The sequence below is a fragment of the Hylaeus anthracinus genome, unplaced genomic scaffold, assembly GCF_026225885.1.
Source record: "Hylaeus anthracinus isolate JK02 unplaced genomic scaffold, UHH_iyHylAnth1.0_haploid 15942, whole genome shotgun sequence".
NCBI classification, from domain to species: domain Eukaryota; kingdom Metazoa; phylum Arthropoda; class Insecta; order Hymenoptera; family Colletidae; genus Hylaeus; species Hylaeus anthracinus.
Window position 1 is genome coordinate 3,312 of NW_026534642.1, and position 18,227 is coordinate 21,538.

Sequence of the window (18,227 nt, forward strand, 5' to 3'; positions counted from 1 at the left end):
CACACATGAATAGATCCCGTGATAGTAGATATTTTTGTAATTTTACTTGGGATTTTTTGTTGGTTTGTTCCACAACTTAAGCTAGTCATTCGAAGAAAATTTACGACGAGAAGAAACTTTAAAATCACGACACGAATAAGACACCCGAACAATACTCGATCGATTCTATTTTGACTCGGTCTCTGTGAATGTACGTCACACCACAGTCGTCGAACCGCGGCCGACGATAAGATAAGGGAACACGGCGATTGGTGGTAAAGCTTCGAAGATGATCCCAACCGGCCCGGTACCAAAATTCTGCTCCGTTCTCTTTTCGTTCTCGCGCAACACAACTCTCGATTTCGTCGCGAGTAAAACGAGTCTGGTGGCGTGCCATGTGTTTGTAGTGCATAGTATGTACTACATACGCGATCGTGTAAACATTAACAAACGACACGAGCGCTCGAGACTCGATGTATCGAAATAAACGGACTCTTCCCGGCTTAATCGATCTTTTCAGACGCACGTTGTGTTTCTTGCGTTGCAGAAGTTTATTTCGGAAACGTTGAGTCGCGTTAATAGCGTTCGTGTTTCGTGGCCCAGATATAACGACTTGTGAACGCAATGCTCATGGGGAACGGGTCGACGGGGGTAAAGGGGTGGGGTGGGGTGGGGGGGAGAGAGAGTCCGCGGAGCGAGGGGGATCGGGGGTGAGGAGCATGCGATTGAGAGGCCGATGGCGCAACGAATAGAAGAAAGAGGACTCGCACCGTATGACGCGGCGCTCCAACGACGACGAAAGGGACCGCGACGGGTCACGGAGCAGAAATGGCCAATAATATTTTATTTACATTTTATTCGTTTAACGTCGTTATCGCAGAGATATGTAAACACTCGCGATAACACGAGCAATGAGCATACAAGATAACGCAAAAACTTTTACGTATACAGCCAATTCGAACGGATATATTTTAACTCGAATGTTTCGATCAGAGTTTGGAGGCAGTGCTGTCCCAACGTATGGACACGCTAGCCCAGGAACCCCATGCTAATCTATAGTACGTGTAACACATGTCTGGTACGAGTACATGTTGTAGTCATAAAAGTGATAAATATCAGTTTAGACATGGTCCTCGTAATGCTATTAAGACGGTCCCGAGCTTAGAATGTTTAGAATTCTAGAAAAATGGAAACGCGAACACGAACAACTAATATAATTGATATTTCACGCTATAGTCGCTAGAGTCACCACGTCCACTACGAATCAAATTAACAGAGATTAATGTATCCGTTAACGCGATCGAAAGTTTCTCTTTCGTTCTGTATTCGATGTATTTTATCCGGATGAGAATTTGTCTCGTCTCTACCTTTGGCTAGCGACCGATGAATCGAGTATCGATTCATGTACGATTCATCGGTTCGAGCGCAACGAGAGAAAATGTAAGAAAACAAAAGGACACGAAACGAAGACGAACATCGAAACAGGGTTTTCGAGTTTGAAGGAAGCGACGATTGGTTCTTTGCGCGTTAAACGTGCATTATCTATCGACACTCTGTTCAACTCGAATATTTTAAGAAAGTAGGACACGACAACGCTTGGTGGCGAACAGCGGGGGATAGAGGGGTGAGTTGGGAAGGGGACTGTGGTGAGCGGGAGGGCGGGGGTGGTGGGTGGGGGTCTGAGACTCGAGGAAGCGGGGGTTACGTCGGAGTTTATAAAGAATCATTACGTTCCCGTGAAAGGTGGCTTTAATTTCAGTGGCATTCCAATCGCATTAACGTATATATTCCCCCATACATTTGTGTTCGCGGTAAGCGACAATTTACTCGGAGCGTTTTACTCGAACGAGGCTGTTACGCGATCGAACCACGGTCGTGTGTATAACGGCCGCCGCGATAAATACAATTTTAACGACGATCCCTCGAGCGATCTCCTCCGGAGAAAACTAACTTGTAACCCGTGTGTATCGTTCGAGGTTCTTGGCGAGCGTACACTTGTTTCTTCTGCCACTGGAATTTCTTGCCATCCTTGGCCCACGGAGGATGGTAAAGAACGAAAGCAGGAAGGAATGTTCTCAACGATCCGTAAACAGGAGAGACGAGGACGGACCGAAATCACTCGAGATGTAATTGCGTTCGCGATACCTTTACGATTATGTTTCAAACCAGCCTTTTTTCTGTACATTAGAATTAATAGCTGATACTTTTTACTACTCGATATATGCGAATTTTTAATTTAATTGTTTTCTAAGTAGCGACCATCTGTTAGAATCGTATTTATAGAATATTTATAGTCGGTAAAGTGTTAAAAACAAAGAGAACAGTTGAGTACGAGAGTTGTATCATTATATTTAGCCGGATCAAAGTACGAGATTCAACTGTTATAGAAGGACTAGTTTGCGAACCTAACCTAAATTATGGTACGCGCGCTTGTTTTACTCGCGTAATAAAGATGTAATGTCCATAAAGGTACGGAATTATTTTCGCTTGACATCAACAGAGCGCAGCAAGCAACCGAAAGGCATGAGAAAACGATCGATAGGCGGGGAGGACAGGGAGTCGCGAGAATGGTTTTAACAAACAATCCGCACAGCCGCTCGCGGGCCGAATCGATATTCCTTCACGGGACAGTCGCAAACGTTTCTACGACCCAGAAAACGAAAAAGTCGTTCCATGCATTTTTCGTTCGACCATCAACAAACTCGTTGCAACTACAACAAAAAAAGATCATTTCTATTTCATCTTTTTGCACTATAATTGTTTTCTTAATTCTGCCAAGTGGTAAGAATGAAAGAGCGAGTATGAAAACGAGGCCTGGAATTTCGATTCAAGATGATACAAAGTAAAAATAGATGGCGAGAAACGCATAGGATAGGCATTAGCGGAATCGTATGAAAGGTTAGTATTAAATTGACAAGATAATTGTCGCTGACATTGCTGATCTTTCAGTGTAGATGTTTGGGTTTACGAAAGTATCGAGTGTCCGGGCGAAGAAAGCGAAGAAGCACACGCGTAATCGAATATTTAGAAATGGATCTGTCATTGGTAAAACAGAGTCGACCGGGAACAAACTAAGAAAACAATTATACAACTATCGGTATTATTATTATTATTTTGTCTTTCGTAGTACGATTGATTAAAACTATAATTCTCTCGCGCAGAGTCCAGACCTTGTCCCATTCGATTATCGTCTCTCGCGAGCAATGGCGCACTTTTTGAGCGGGAGATGATTCATCAAGTGTGACGTCATCAAGCATGGATGCGCGTAGTTTTTTCCATCCAAAGAACCGGCATGATGATGCAAAGGAATGCGATTGCTTTCAGAACGATGACAGAATATCATTAATCATTGTGCTTGAAATTATGTTTTGTTGTAGATATCAATTAATAAAGCCGTGATTTCGAAATGCGCAATATTTTCCGAGTCGTGGCATTGTACAGGATCGTTCTAAAACCTAGGACAAGCTCTGACTTTTTCTTTTTAAACGAGGATATAAATAACCTATGGCAAGGGAAAATGGAATCTAAAAGTTGAAAAGCGGAATCTATCTTGGAACATTTTCTTAATCGATCTTTCAAGTCGGTGTATTTCGAATTTAAACGAGAATAGTAGGATAAATATATTTCGTTATGAAATTGTTGTTAAAAATTGTGAGTCTCGATATCGCGTATTCGCGTAACCGTAAGCCAATGTGTTACACGTAAAGATTGTAGTCGAGGTGAGGATTATTAGTTCGGTCCGAGGAACGTAATTAGTTTCAGGTGCCGATAAGTCTAGATCCGCCACTGGCCTCCACTGTTTATGTTTCTACAGCTCGAGCGACCGTCGACTCGAGCGACCGGCAGCTGTGAGAACAAAACCGGCTGGCCGAACTTGCATCCCAGTCTATCCCATACATTGTCCTCCTCACGGCAACCCGTTTGCGTTCGATTAGTCCCGACAACAAATTCTCTACCCATATTTCGCGTATCGACAATCGAGAATCATCGAATATTCGACCGATAAACTCGACATCTTACTTTAAAACTCTAAACCCAGGAGAAACGGCATATAATAAAAATACAAGAGTGACGCGCGGCACAGCTTTCGAAACGAGGGAACAATGTAGGTTAGGTAAGTCACACGATACATCTAACCTAAACCAACTGTTCTCGTTTAGTTTTGTCGATCGTTTCACCGTCAACTCGTTTGTGCGCGACATCGCGACTCGTGGTTGCGTCGACAAGCCATGGAAGTACCATAGAATAACGGGATCGCTCGCTTCTAGAGGTTACGAAACGGGTAAAAATCGATGGATGAATGAACGGCAACAGTGAAACGAGAAAAGCAAAGGAAGTAAGCGAGACAACGGTTGGACGCGCGCGGGCACATACATATTTTTCCAAGAAACTTTCGAAATCGCGCGCTACAGCTCTATAAATCCTGGCGAGTTGTGTTCGAATCACGGATCGTCGAATGGCTTCGTATGGCTGGTGGAAAGGTTAAACGCCTGCCGAGCCCGAGACCGTCTACGTTGCGATAAATGAGACTTTTCTAGAGTCGCTTCACCTTTGCATCGAGAGAACCAACCAAGATTACGAGCTAACGAGCCGTCGTCCATCGTGTCGTAGCGGACAAAAAATTGTCGACCGAGTATATGCCAGACTAGAAGTAAATCGTAACGGGATTAGGGTTCAGCGTTCTCCTCGAAATCTCGTCCACTCGTCCCCCGTAACACCAAACGTTGACGGGCGAGTTTCGTGTCGAGTGAAAATACGTTTTGGATGGTCGGCGATCATCGCGGTCCGTCCCCCAGAAATCGCACACAGAAACACGTGACTGACCGAGCCCGAAGCATTTACTTACTGTTAGTATTTAGCTGTTACGAGCAAGTTCGTAGAGGAAAGGGTAGAACGATCTGCGGGACGGGACAGCCGTTTCGCGCTTGCGAACCGTCCTGCCAGCAGACTTGGCCATCGAGTCGACCAAAGTCGAGACGTTCTTGTCCGCATCAATTCTTACCAATGATCCCACAATTCCACCATTTCGTTACAAGTACGACTCGGATTATTCAAATGACATTCGAATTTCTCAAAGTTTCCGACTAAACGCATAAGACAATTTCTAAGAAAAAGTACTCATCGGTATATATCGAATGCAACAGGAATACGAAAAATTACTAGTAACTAGTTATCGTTGTTTTCCGTGCGCAGTTTTAACCAGTGAATCGAGCCAAAACCGCCCACGTTCCACTATTGCCCCAAGGCGCCGAAATCCCTAGACACGGTATTGCCCTTCTGTCCAATTCGAGAATCCGCTAACGGTGTTTTTCAGCATCTCGAGTAAATGTTGATCTTACAAATTTCTTTGGGCGAGCGTTTACACAGCTGATAATCGCCGGAGGCTTATCGCGGCCAGCGATTTTCTCTTTTTCTCAGTCGAACAAATTTCGCGTTTTTTCGTTATGTTTGCACACGTTTGCGTTTCCAGTGCCCCCCCCCCCTCCCCCCGGTGCCCGGACTCGGGGTCCCGGAGTCGAGGCGAATGCGCAACTCGCAAAAGCATTTCGTCTTTATCCAGCGTGTACGTCGATTCGTATTATCGTCGACGGTCTCTTAAACCGGTTTTACTTATTACGCGAGGGTTCGCTTATCTTTCGCAGATCTCTTATTACCAGTCACGGTAAGCGAGCGTTTCTCCGTTCCCGCGATCCGTTCCTCTCGCGTTCCCCGCTTCTAATTCGTTCCAGCTATTCTATCGAACAACTCCCTCTGTTTCATGTTCCGCGAACAAGTAAAGCTCAATTTCCACTTACCTTACCGCAATCGGCAAATAGTAGGAAGCAGGAATCGGCAGTGATTACGTTACGATTACTCTGCGATTACTTTTTCTAAGCATCGCTCACTCTTGTCGGATTAATCGGTAAACATAACCTACATTCGTAACCTGCCATCATTTTATTAAACGATATACACTGTTTTCCAGCCATTTCCGGTTCGCTTAATACGTGTTTGGAAAAATCGATGTGATTATGGAAATATACATATGTATACAGACGAACGGTATACATACAATTTCATCCAAAACAATTTTAATCTGCAAATAGATTTCGACATACAAATATACCGTCCCACTTTGATATCATACATATTTTTATTCTACGAAGCATCGCGATGGTGATTGAAGAGGATAAATTAACGTCGTACCGTTTATTCGATAATCGTAATATCGGACTTTGTTTAGCTCGAGTCTGTCTCAAGGTGAAAAGTGAGAACCGAGATGAGAGGAACGGGTTAGCGCGGGTAGAAAAAGGAGAGCGACGAACGAGGAAGAATATCGTGCATCGTGACCATGTGACCTTTTGACCGTAGGAAATTCTTCGGATAAACGAGCTTTTCATGTAACACCAAGAAGGGAGCAACAAGTGTGAAATCTTGTCTGCCCTGCGGATCGGACCGTTCTTAGCTTTCCTCCCTGCTTTTCTAGATCCCACCCACCCTCCTTTCTCGCTCTTTCCCTCTGTCGCGCGCTGTCTCTTTCTCGTCGGCCAATCGTCAACACGCGCGTGCCTGATGAATTCATGATACATTGTGTATGCGCCGTAATTTTTTTTGCGTACGCATTTATACTGCTCGCACGATTCTTTGCATCATTTGTTAGGTTAGTTTTAGATATAACTTTATGCGATAGTGTATGTTAGTAATAATAATAATAATAATAATAATAATAATAAATAGTTGAAAAGGAATGATGAATGGGGAATCGCTAGTCGAATATAGAAATTCGTAGCCGTAAGAAAGAGCAGACGCACGCCACTGAACGCGATACGATACTCTGAAATGCTTATTCACCGCTACGGAATGAATAATGGGCTGCTAGCGAAATACGTCGAGACATAAATATTGTATCTGGAGCGCTATATATTACCTGTATCGAATACATTACCTAGCTTGTTCTCTGTTCTCCGTTCTGCTAGTTCCTATCTGATTGAGATCGTTGCTATGGGAATGCGCGTACTCGATCCGATCCGATCCGATCCGATCCGATCCGATTCTAGCCGATGCGACACGATCCGTTCGAGGAGCGTCAACGGTTCCGTGCTTCGCGAAAACGAAACATTTCCAAATAGCTTTTCCGTATAGCTCGAACTCGGTAGCTAACCGATACAATGTCCAATTTAGGTAGTTCCAACTCAAATTATACATAGTGCTCGATTGACATACGATGAAAAATAAAACAAGAATATTATGTATAATATATTTTGTATACGAAATCGCTAAATCCGTAGCGTAGCTACAATAGGACATAGCATAGACACAGAAAATTAAAGCTAGCTACAGACCTCCTCGTAAGTTTCAGCACGCGGGTTCTAGAATGCACAGTTACGTCACTGAGTCGCAGCCTGTTCCTTGTTCCGTGCCCCTTCGCCCCGGCCCGTTCGATTCCCCAAGATTTCTACAGTTCCGATTTTTCATCGTCGTTTCCACGGTTTGTCGTTCTCGTTCCTTTCCCGTTCTCGATCGGCCCAAAGTCCTAGCGTTGCTTCGCGACGGTCGGGCGGCGGAGGCGGTGGCGGCGCGAGGAAACGTAATCATTTGCAATCCCGCGTAGAACCGCTTTGAAACTCCGCGAAGGAATTTATTAAAGTTTGACTAAGTCGCTTTACAAAGTTTCACCGGTGCACCGAGGCATCGCGGGACCGTGGAGGGAAGCGGGGTACGCAGGGCGATCGAGGATCGGGTATGTATATATATATATATGTATATACCGCGGAGCGAGGGGGCACGTAGAGATCCACAGAATGAGGAAACGGAGGGGAATCCTCTCGAAGAAACGGGACGAGCTGCTGAAGGAGGCGAAGGTGGAGGTTCGAATGGTGTGCGGGGGTAGAGGGGCGACGACCGAGATGGAAGAGGAGTAGGGACGCGCCGGGGCGAGGAGAGCGAGTGGGGGCGGGAACGGTTAGGAGGAGAGAACCGGTGGGTGGGGGCGACGGCACAGGCGTACGCGGAACGACGAAGGGAGGCGAACGTGGCGAAGCAGTCGGAGGGATGAGAGGACGGAGGGACGGGATGGGTGGTGGGTTGGTCGGGCGGGGGCAAAGTTACTTTCCCAGAGAAATAAAAGTTAATGGAGTTCCCTGCCTCCTCGCTACCCCCTGCCCATACTTCCCCACTCGCCTTTTTCTTCTCTTCCATCTCTTCGGCCGTCGAACAACTTTCACGAAAGTTATTATATCTTAATTTACTATTGAGCATTATCTGAAATTTCTCCGACGATTCCGTTTTAATGTGCTACAGAACACAAACGCGAAATCGTGTATCCGTTGGTCCGACTATATCCGAGGGAATCTCGTCGTTGTTGCTGCAAGAAAAAAACTAGCCGAGGGACCGACATCTTTGAAAACACAACAAACCATAGAGGCTTCGTCGAGGTTATATTCTCGCAAATTACCCGGCTTTTTCCAATGGCGATCGTCTGTGGTCCCCAACGTTATTTTAATTATTTGTTCTACGCGCAATTATTAAATTACGGATGGTACAAAGTATAATCGAAGATGGCCTGGGATTGACAAATTTATCGTGGGATTGCCAGGTCCCAGATGTACATTGTCCAACATATAAGGATGCATAATTATGCAACGATTACGAGAGACCTTGTCGGGCGATATTTAAACACATCGAGGTTATTCCTCGAATGGCGTTATAGTCTGCGGTCTATGTCTATCGTCTACGACACCAACATTTTCGCTTTTTACTCGAGTGTTTATCACGAGTGCTAATTATAGAATCTAAAATCTCAATCGTTAATTCTACCTACCCTTTTAGAGAGAAATAAACTGACAACCTTTACTATATAGATATCGATAAATAAAACGTTCTTTTACATTGTTTGTCTTGGGACCACTTCAACTCTATCGAATAAAAGTCGATGTATATTTCACAATGAACAAGACTGTGATGTGATTCCTTGGTAAAGTATTAAACCATTCAACCGTCGATTAAACCTGTTCCTTTTATATACATTATAGTTTCAAAGCGGACGAACGTTTTATTAAGTGGGCAGTCTGGCATCTTGGGTCGAAAATTGAGGGTTCTTTGTAATTTCTTTTTTCTCTTCAAAGTAATAATTGGATCGGAATGAAAATTACTAGACTCGTATAGCGTAATTAAACAGCGACTATTTTTGTAAAACAATTTTAGATTGTTGTTTATTCAAAAAGTAACAAGAAAGAATACCCCAGGACGCCTGTATGGCCAGGACGCGACTCAAACGACGCAAACGAAACCGACCCTCTTGGCACTCGATGTACATACTCGGAAGAACAATCAAACAGCAGAACGTTCAAACATACATTTCGTGCGTTACCGATTAATATCATCCTTGTTCCCTGTAACGTAGCGTGCATCATTGCGACCTTGCATAGTCATCGACGTGTCCTCGATATTCTCGTCGTCCAACGATAGAAACGAAAATACCTACTCGGCTGTACTTTTAGCCGGTTCCCAACCTCCTTCCTCTTCCCGTTCCCATTTCACATTCCCGTTTCCGTCCTCCTTCCCGTCCCAGCGTCTCATCTTCCAACCTCGCTCCCTCTCCTCTCCTCTCCTCCCCTCCCCTCCCCTTGCCGCGCTTTGATTTACGGCCATAAGTTGTAATATTTGCGCCACTATTGTATGGTAATACGCATAGCAAAAAATATGTTAATGGTTGCCATAAAGAAGATATACAGCATACATATGTATCCCATTTCGCGGCATATACCCGGTGGACGTAGAAACTACTGCGCCCCACTAGTCCGTCTCTTTCATTTTCCTCTCAATGGGCTTTTTTATTTGTCTCCCTTCCTCGTTACGCTCCTCTCACCCCCGTGCATCTTCTATGTACGTATACTACATATACAAGTATACTTTCTCCGCTATCCTTCTCCATCTCCTCGCTCTCCGCTGCCGCTTTTTCCTCCACCCTTGGTTCGCATCGTCTTTCGCGGGTAACCGGCCTCGGTATCGCGAATTAGTTCGATCTTACAACGTTCGAGAATGATGTACATGGTATTCGCGCAAAGTAACGAGTATCGTGGTTGCTCGTGTAAAATATACACCTATGTACCGTAAACTATACAAGTATAATATAATGAAATACTGGTGCGTACACGTATTACATGTATCTTATCCGATACACGTAATACGATTACGACTATGCAAGATGATAATTGTCTATAACGAACACGTACGGTAATAACGATGACAATATCTAGCTTTGCATGGGCCATACGCTGAATGATCCGTTTGAATATTTGTCGATGCGCGAGCTCGCGACAATATTTTGACCGCAGTGCTGGTCGAATCGTCGCGTCGTTGGAGACAAAGGTGTCGTCGTTCCAATGGACGTTGTTGGAGCCTCGAAGATCGATGGGTGAAAAACGACAGTCAATCTCCTCTAAGATCAGATCCAATTTTCTCGGATATCGACTGCGTGTTATACCATAATCTCTCTCTCCAGGGCTCACATTGCCGTCATTGACGGCAATATCCAACCGTCGGCGTCGGCGTCGGCGTCGGTGTCGGCGTCGATGGAAATACCGACATTCCAGCAGCATCGCGACCGTTTGCATCTCGATGACTCCATATGGTATCGCTGATCAAATTTCATTTACTCGTATCATTCAATTTTGAATAAAGTCATCGAAAGATCTGAAAAGGGTGTTTTTCTTACAGTTTCGTGATACCGACTCCTTAAAGGTGCGGAGAACCCCTCCCTCCATCCCTTTCTTCCATAACTCGGAACAATTCCAATAGTCGTTAATCTGTCGGAAAGTTTTGGAAAACTTGGCGTTATTGCAGGTACAGGGGCGGGTCTATGCAAGTAGGATATAAGCGGAGAAGTAAAAGGTGAAGTAGAGAGGGGGCGAGTAGAGGGTTGGGAGGGGTGGAGAAAGATTGGTCGGGTAGGCGAAGAAGAAGCACAGTTGACGGCAGAGGCGGAGAAATCGGGGGAGAAGGAACCACGCGGAGTGTAGACTCCGGGCGGAGATGCGACCGACGCCGACGGGGGGCGGGAGGGAAGGGGTGGTGGGCCGAGAGGCGAGCAGCGGGGGTGGGAACCGGTGTGCCGAGGTAAGTTAAATAAACTTGTTTAGTTTCGCGGAAACTTCTGCCCGGCCATTGTATTCGACTGCCTCGCTGCCGAGTTTGCTTCGAAACTTTCGAATACGAACGAACTCGGTTCTCCGTTACGCTTTATTCGCTTGTTTTGCCAAGTCGCTACCTATGGTTAGCTACTCTTTCCTCTCGATATTCTCCCATTTCCTTTACCTATGCCTCATTCGCGGCTTCTCACTTTCTTTCTCTGTTCTTGTTCCATCATCAACGTCTCCTCGTTTTCGACGCTAAACGTCCCATCACCTCCTCTCGAGAACGACCAACGCACGCTTCAAAAGATCCTTCGATATCTCGCCTTTACATCATTCGACATGCTCCACAAACCTTTTCGCTTTCGGTTTCGGACAAATAAAATTGTCGAGATTTGTTCCGAGTCTATCGGCACGAATCCCTAACTGCTAAATGTTGCAATTTCATGCTTGCCCAACCGAACAGAGCATACGTTGCACATTTGTCCAATCGTATCGATCCGTGCCATCGGGCAATTTTCCGACGACTTTTCTTCTGTTGTATCGTCGAAACATTTAATTACGAATATATAATGCGGTAGTAATTACTTCCATGCTGAAATATTGTTACGAATCATGTTATTACGTCATTGTTACATTTATTAATGTACCACTCAACGCGTGCACGAAAGGAGACGAGTAGTTATCGATCCGACATTCGCGAACCGTTCTGCAAAGTCGTAAACGTGTTCTATAATAAATCGAAGAGCAATAAGGCCCGTTTTCAAGTGAATTCACTTGAAAGCGGGGTAGGTGGCGATTTTGATTTTGATTTTCATTCCGAGACTAAAAGGTCGCTCTTGTCCGCGAAAAGTCTGATCTTGAAAAATTAATTGTGAGAGTTAGAGTAATGGGGGGGCGGATGATTCTGACTCTCGAATCCTCGGCAAAATATAGTGCTTTTAATCTCGAGTCGAGGCCAATAAGGATCGATCTTGTTTCTCTGCCGAGCGAGTCGAGTTTAATTTGGAAAGAATATTTGTATCTACATGTACGTATAATAGAAGTACGGGTGGCTGGGTTAAAACGTTAAAAATTATTACTCGAAAAGAGGTATTAATGCATTCTCGATAAATACCGTATTTATCGATACGCAGGTAGAGAATTTTTTCTCGAAACGAATCAAACTCTAGCGGCGAACCGAAGAGGACAATGAACGGAATACAATAGAACCAAGTTCGAGCCAGTCGGGTTTTGTTTTCGCAGCTGTTGTCCACTCAAGTCTACGCAATATAAACAGCGACGCGCTTGAGCAAAACATTTTATCGATATCCGAGACATTGCTATACCTGGCTAGCTAGCTACGATATCCCGTGTCCCGTGTACAACTATACGTATACGAATAGGTTGATCGCTGCGACACGTCTGCTCCAGAGGTCAAGGATTCCCCATAGCTCGGTCGCGAGAATTTCGACAGGACCCTCTCTTCTCGACGGTGGTTGTTATCGCCGCCTCGTTTGTCGTCGTTTGTGCAGATCGTGCGCGCAAGAACGGCCGGATCCGATCGGAAACAAAATCGGCCAAAGTGCCCCGTCGCTAGTGTGGCAGCAGACCGAATGGCTTATTGATTTAACGAGGGAGAGAAAGAGGCGAAAGAGAAACAGGAGGGAAACCGAGCACGGGGAAGCTCGGCTAGGCTCGAGGTGGCTAAGGGGGAGGCAGGATGGTTGGGCCGTGGGGTCGCGAGAGCAGGAGCCCGCGGGAGGAGGGTTGCGGGAGGTTAGGGTGAGGCCGGGGGCGGAGGCGGAGGAGGAGGAGGAGGAGGAAGAGGAGGAAGAGGGTACGGAAAGGAGATGAGTAACGCGGAATAGGCTAGGCGTTGGTGGGGGCGGGAGAGGGCTCGCGGGTTCGCTGGCTCGCGAGGTCGGGAACAGGAGGATAGGGTAGGATGGAAACGGGGTAAGGTAGGGTAAGACGGGGTCGGGGGCCGCGGAATGATGGCGAGGTGCTCGAAGGGCAAAGGGAGCGACGAAAACGAACGAACGCAACGTATACTCGGACGAACAGAAAGAAGAGGAGGCTGAATGAAACGACTAACGCGCCTTCGAGATTGAGTTCTTTGAAATATTCTCCAACGCCATTTTACCTTCGTTGGAGGATGCGTCGCGATAACGCGTTCCTTAAGCTGAGATCGAATGGCCATCCCTGTAGCATAGAGAGCCTATCGTAGGCTAAGAGTCCTGCGATCCTAAAATTCCTTATTCTTTTGTTCTTGGTAGCTGCGTAAAAACCGAGCTGGTCAACGCGACGAGTATCGATACAAATTATACAATGCGTTCAATTATAATCACATTCAATGTGATTATATTCGTTGAATTAATACAAAACTAGAATCGAGTAACACTATTTTGTAAAAAGTTCGCCGATAATCGTAATTTACTAAAAAATACTTGACGTTTCTGTCGCCCTTCTGGGACCGTTGCCAGCGTGACATGCAATCCCTTGCACCATCGCCATGGTGGGCAGGCGAGTCACGTGTCACGCGGTCTGTCCGATTGGATCACGCATCGAATCGCGACTCGAATTAAACGGTCTAAGCTTTAGCTATAACTTTATACGGCGTGTTCAAAATTACTTGAAAGAATCACGGACAAAAGCTTCATCTCAAAGTTTCGAAAATCAATCAAGAAATCCTCCATCGGTTTTTCTCTTACAGGATAGGAATTGCTCGTTCGAGAAGTTTTATCGTCAGGTTATTCGAATAGTATGTACCGCGGCCGTTTCGTAAAAGGACGCTCAAATAGCACATGTCGCACGATTGGTCATTGGCCGATCAACAAGTGGCTCATGATTTTGTCAGTGGCTTTGCGACCGAGTAGCCCGCTGGCCCGTCCCGCAGTTGGAGCGTCTGTCTGTCCGTTCAACTGGCCGGCCGCGACCGGGCCGACTGTTCGCCTCTGGCCTCTGGTTACCCGATGCGGTCTACCGCTAAAACACTGGCGGCGCTACGTTCCCCACGCCGCCAACTTGTCGCGCATTAACCATTCTACCGTGTTCACAGAAAACTCAGTCAATTGCTATCGGTCGCTATCGCGCCATCGGATCTTTCAAACCTATTCGTTTCGTTCGATGTTTCTCTTAGATCCATGGCGTTCTTAATCAATCGTTCAATTTATATGTAATAATTACGCGACAAAACTTTTCACTCGTAGAAAATATTTTCTTACATCCATTCCTTCATATTTGCCGATCAATCGCAAAGCTATGAATTAAATTAGCACTACAAATTAACAGCACCGATATCTATGAAAAACGCAAAACATTGCATCGAGTTTAATCGTTTACTCGCCTCGGTATGCACACTTCTCTTAATTGCGTAAGAAAGACATTATCGATCGATTAATCTGCAAAACCCTTCACACTCGTTCTCCTTCTCACCTTGTCAATTCGATCCAAACTAACCTTTCATATTATTCCGTTAATGTCGTTCCCACTCGTTCGCAGTCGTCTATTAATACACCATATCGTCATACTTGTGACTTTCAGATTTTCCTATCCCTACGTATTCTCTTATTTATACAAGCACTTTCCATCGAGTTTTATCGAGCACTTTTGTTCTAGTCGATAGATCCTATACGTACTTTGTTCGTTGGCGAAACAAAAAATTAGGGGAGGAAGAGAAGGAGGAGGAGGAGGGAGGGAGGGCAGCGAGCTAAAAAGCGTTGGAAAACTATGGCTCGAACGACGGATTGTTTGGTCGGTTTCGCGACACACTCCACGATCATGTTCGTATTCGACCACGCGGCACACTTTCTCCGTAAAGAAGCTTATCTACTAGCGTGAAAGAGAAAGCAAACATAGTCTCTCTGTAACCGTGATTCGGTCTCTTAATTCACCTATTCGCGCGATTCTTTCGCTATTCGTTTCAATTTTCCACGCAAACAAACCAAAACTGAAAAGAAAGAGCCAGGGTTACTGCTACCGGGGATACGATACTAACATCTAACATCGTGACTATGATTTTGGTGTCCTCGACAAATTCCTAACGCTCGAGAGGTAAATACGATGCGTGTAATAAATCAGTTAAATAATAATTTCTTGTATCCATATCAGACAATTTGGATGTATTTTCATCATTTATAGCAACAAAGTCATGAGTTGCGTCGCGCTATTAAAAGCGGAGACTTGGCGGCACGTGAAAACTGACCTTTATCGAGGACGGTGACGTATGGAAAATGCTAGGGTCCATACGAAATACGAAGGTTTGCGTCAAGGGGTTAAACAGCGAGCACCTAACCAAACGCGACACGATAAGCGAATTCAATTACCGGCGTTCGTTAGAACGAATTTACATTGCGCGTTTGCGCTCAAGCTGGAGCTCGCGATCGTGCGAATTTCAATTTTTTTGCCTCGACGCGACGACACGTACAGTGGCAAATGTGGAATCGCGGTCGGTTGGCTATACATGGAAGGTACATGACTATTTTTAGGCCGTTTTCAATCTACGTTTATTCATTCTTGCATGGATATCCGTCTACCTTGCAGCACGTTCGTTTTTTTATTTTGTTTCCGTCGCGAAGAGGACCGTATGAAAAGTTGAAATAACCGACCGAGCGAAAATGAAGCCAGCACCGACTCTTTGCTAGAAAGGAGATGGGGGCGTGGACGATCCGTGTCTGTGGCTACTTCATACGAATCTGTAGAAAACGTTGGTAAATATGGGGAAAAGCCCATGTCGGCCGGTTTACGTGACAATGTCACGATGACATTGGCAAAAGAAACGCCAAGCGTTACGATCCGTTCGTAAAGACGTTCGACAAAAGTGCCGTAACCAAAGTTCCCTTTTCATGTAACGATACAAAGCACATACTGACTGTTTTATTGGATATATTACACACACACATTCGATACTGCGAGCAACCGTTACAACTGTAATTACTAGACGTTAGATTTACGCACTTGTAGGTTGTGTGAATGTAAAACAACAGCATGGTCAACGTGTACACGATAGAATAATAATATCGTTGTATGGTGGTTCTATCGAGTATATTCTGCGTACGTTTTGTGTATAGATTTCGTATTACAATATACTATAAATGCATAAAAGCCGTAGTCTAGTAATCACAAAGTAATCACCACCCAACTCTGCTACAAATGCACTAGCGGAGAAGCAATCCCTTCCTGAGCGCACGCAATGCGCGGGGGGAGATGCGCGTGAAATGATTGCACCAGCAACCGTTCGAGGGTACGGATCACGCAGCGGCGGACACGTGCGTCGTTCTACCAGTAATCGGTAATAGCCTAATAACCGAAACGCAACCACTTTAGTATGCCATCTATGTCATTTTTAATCCCAGGTGCGATAACTCTACGTATCTATCTATCCGTAGCGACGCGGTCAGGTTTTCTCCAATCGAGTGTACACCGTACAATCGGTCGTAGTAAAGTACTCGTGCTTTGTCGATTGCCGATTGCAAACTTACAGTCAGTCTCGTAAGTGTTCGTACCCTCGTAATATCATAAATATGTATGTATATTTGTAACGAACAATTTATTTGCTAACATCAAACCTATACTACGAATACTAATGGGACTAACCGTGTACGATATATTTGTCGCGTGAAATATTAGACAAACTTAAAAAAAGAACGATTCCAACTCAGCGGTCGAGCTAGCACGAATATTGGCGCGACACGGTGTACGAGAAACGAACAAGGAATTGACGACGTGCCGAGGCACGCGTTCCCGCTTAACGAGTCGTAAAAGCGAGCAATGTTTACCGACAAAAGGTAATGGTGAATGACACGGTTCGAGAGACTAACCTTGTAAGAGAACTGGTCGAACATTCTGCAGACGTCGACGTCGTTGCCAAGAATCGTGTAACCGGCGTCCATGCTCTCCCGACGTTTCTTGTCACTGCCTGGAACGAGGGTTCCGTCAATGAAAATCGCCCGTCGAATCGCGCGTCGTGTCTCGTGACGAGCCAGTACCGAACAAACTGATCGCGATTGCACCGACTATGCCGTCGCTCATCGTCTCGGGACTCCTGCCGTAGGGTCACCTTGTCGCACGACGCACGGTCCACAGCCGCCCCCCTTCGTTATTTACGCGTCCCGAAACGACGCCAAGGCTCTTCTTCCGCGAAACCCCACTGCTACGATCGTGGATCGATTCGGCGGATCGATTAGGGGCACGTGCGCGGGCACGGGCACGCGCGCGCGACTCCACTTGGCCCCGGCTCTAATCTAAAACAACCTAACCCCAAAACGCAGCGTTCTTCGCGAGAATTTCCTTTTCGATACAGCTATCACGAACCGTAGGTATCGCGAACACGAGAAAAATGCTCGATACTATTTACTATCGACGGCACTTGTACTTGTAAGCACCGATACTCGCAGGCACACGATCCACTCTTCCGTACGAATCACCGTTCACGGTCGAGTGCGTGTTCCATCGCGAAACGTAACCATCCTCGGGTTTCGATCACCTACGACGATAGACACGAGAGACTGATTCTTCGAGGCTTCTGTTATTTTCTTATTCTGTTTGCGTTCCAACGGTCGGTCGGGCTGAGTGTTTGGGCACGAAACAGGGGTCGCGCGCGCGGTACAACGGCCCGCGGCGAGAAAACACGGAAAAACACGGCCAAGACTCGGGCTGCCGCGCGACGTGTGGATCGAGCACGGAGAGCCTAACGTCCTCTGCTCGTCGTTTACGCGTTCGTACGTCACCGTTGTTTGCGTGGCTTCGGGACTGGTTCGGTTGTTATCCGGTCACGAGCGAAATCTCAGCGATATCGAGATCCCGACGATCGCGTCCGTTAAAAATACCGGTTATTTTCGTCTCCCCCCCCCGCCGGCGTCTGTGCCGGAGCACGTGGACGGAACCGCGTTTATCGTCCGCAGGCGTCGCTGCCCAACTGTCAAATCTGTTTCCCTCTAACCACCTAACACCGACCACGACCACCGACTGCGCACCGGTACCGGCAACGGCAACGTCGACGCTGAGAGCGAAAGCAACGAGGACGTTTGTGACGTCTGTGGTGGTGCCGCCGTCGCCTCCAACGCCGCCACCGCCGCCGCCACCGCCACCGCCGCCGCCGCCGCCGGCATCAACGTTGGACATGCTGTCGGGTGGTGGTGGTTGTGATACCCACCA

At 46.2% G+C, this 18,227-nt stretch overlaps 2 long non-coding RNA genes across 7 annotated transcripts; one reads left to right on the forward strand and one right to left on the reverse strand.

The window, feature by feature from the left end:
- Nucleotides 1-690: 690 nt before the first annotated feature.
- Nucleotides 691-3,736, forward strand: LOC128892733 (uncharacterized). 3 transcript variants are annotated; one of them, XR_008461170.1, is made up of 3 exons: nt 691-2,105; nt 2,449-2,877; nt 2,929-3,736. It is a non-coding gene; the product is annotated as an uncharacterized LOC128892733 (long non-coding RNA). The 3 variants fall into 3 exon arrangements; XR_008461171.1 differs by having other exon boundaries at nt 2,480-2,877; XR_008461172.1 differs by lacking the exon at nt 691-2,105 and adding an exon at nt 2,338-2,399 and having other exon boundaries at nt 2,480-2,877.
- On the reverse strand, nt 2,550-18,116 carry LOC128892732 (uncharacterized). 4 transcript variants are annotated; one of them, XR_008461167.1, is made up of 3 exons: nt 17,060-18,116; nt 16,892-16,989; nt 2,550-2,690 (listed from the first exon to the last, which is right to left on the reverse strand). It is a non-coding gene; the product is annotated as an uncharacterized LOC128892732 (long non-coding RNA). The 4 variants fall into 4 exon arrangements; XR_008461166.1 differs by lacking the exon at nt 2,550-2,690 and adding an exon at nt 4,926-7,115; XR_008461168.1 differs by lacking the exon at nt 2,550-2,690 and adding an exon at nt 8,475-10,653.
- Nucleotides 18,117-18,227: the final 111 nt, after the last annotated feature.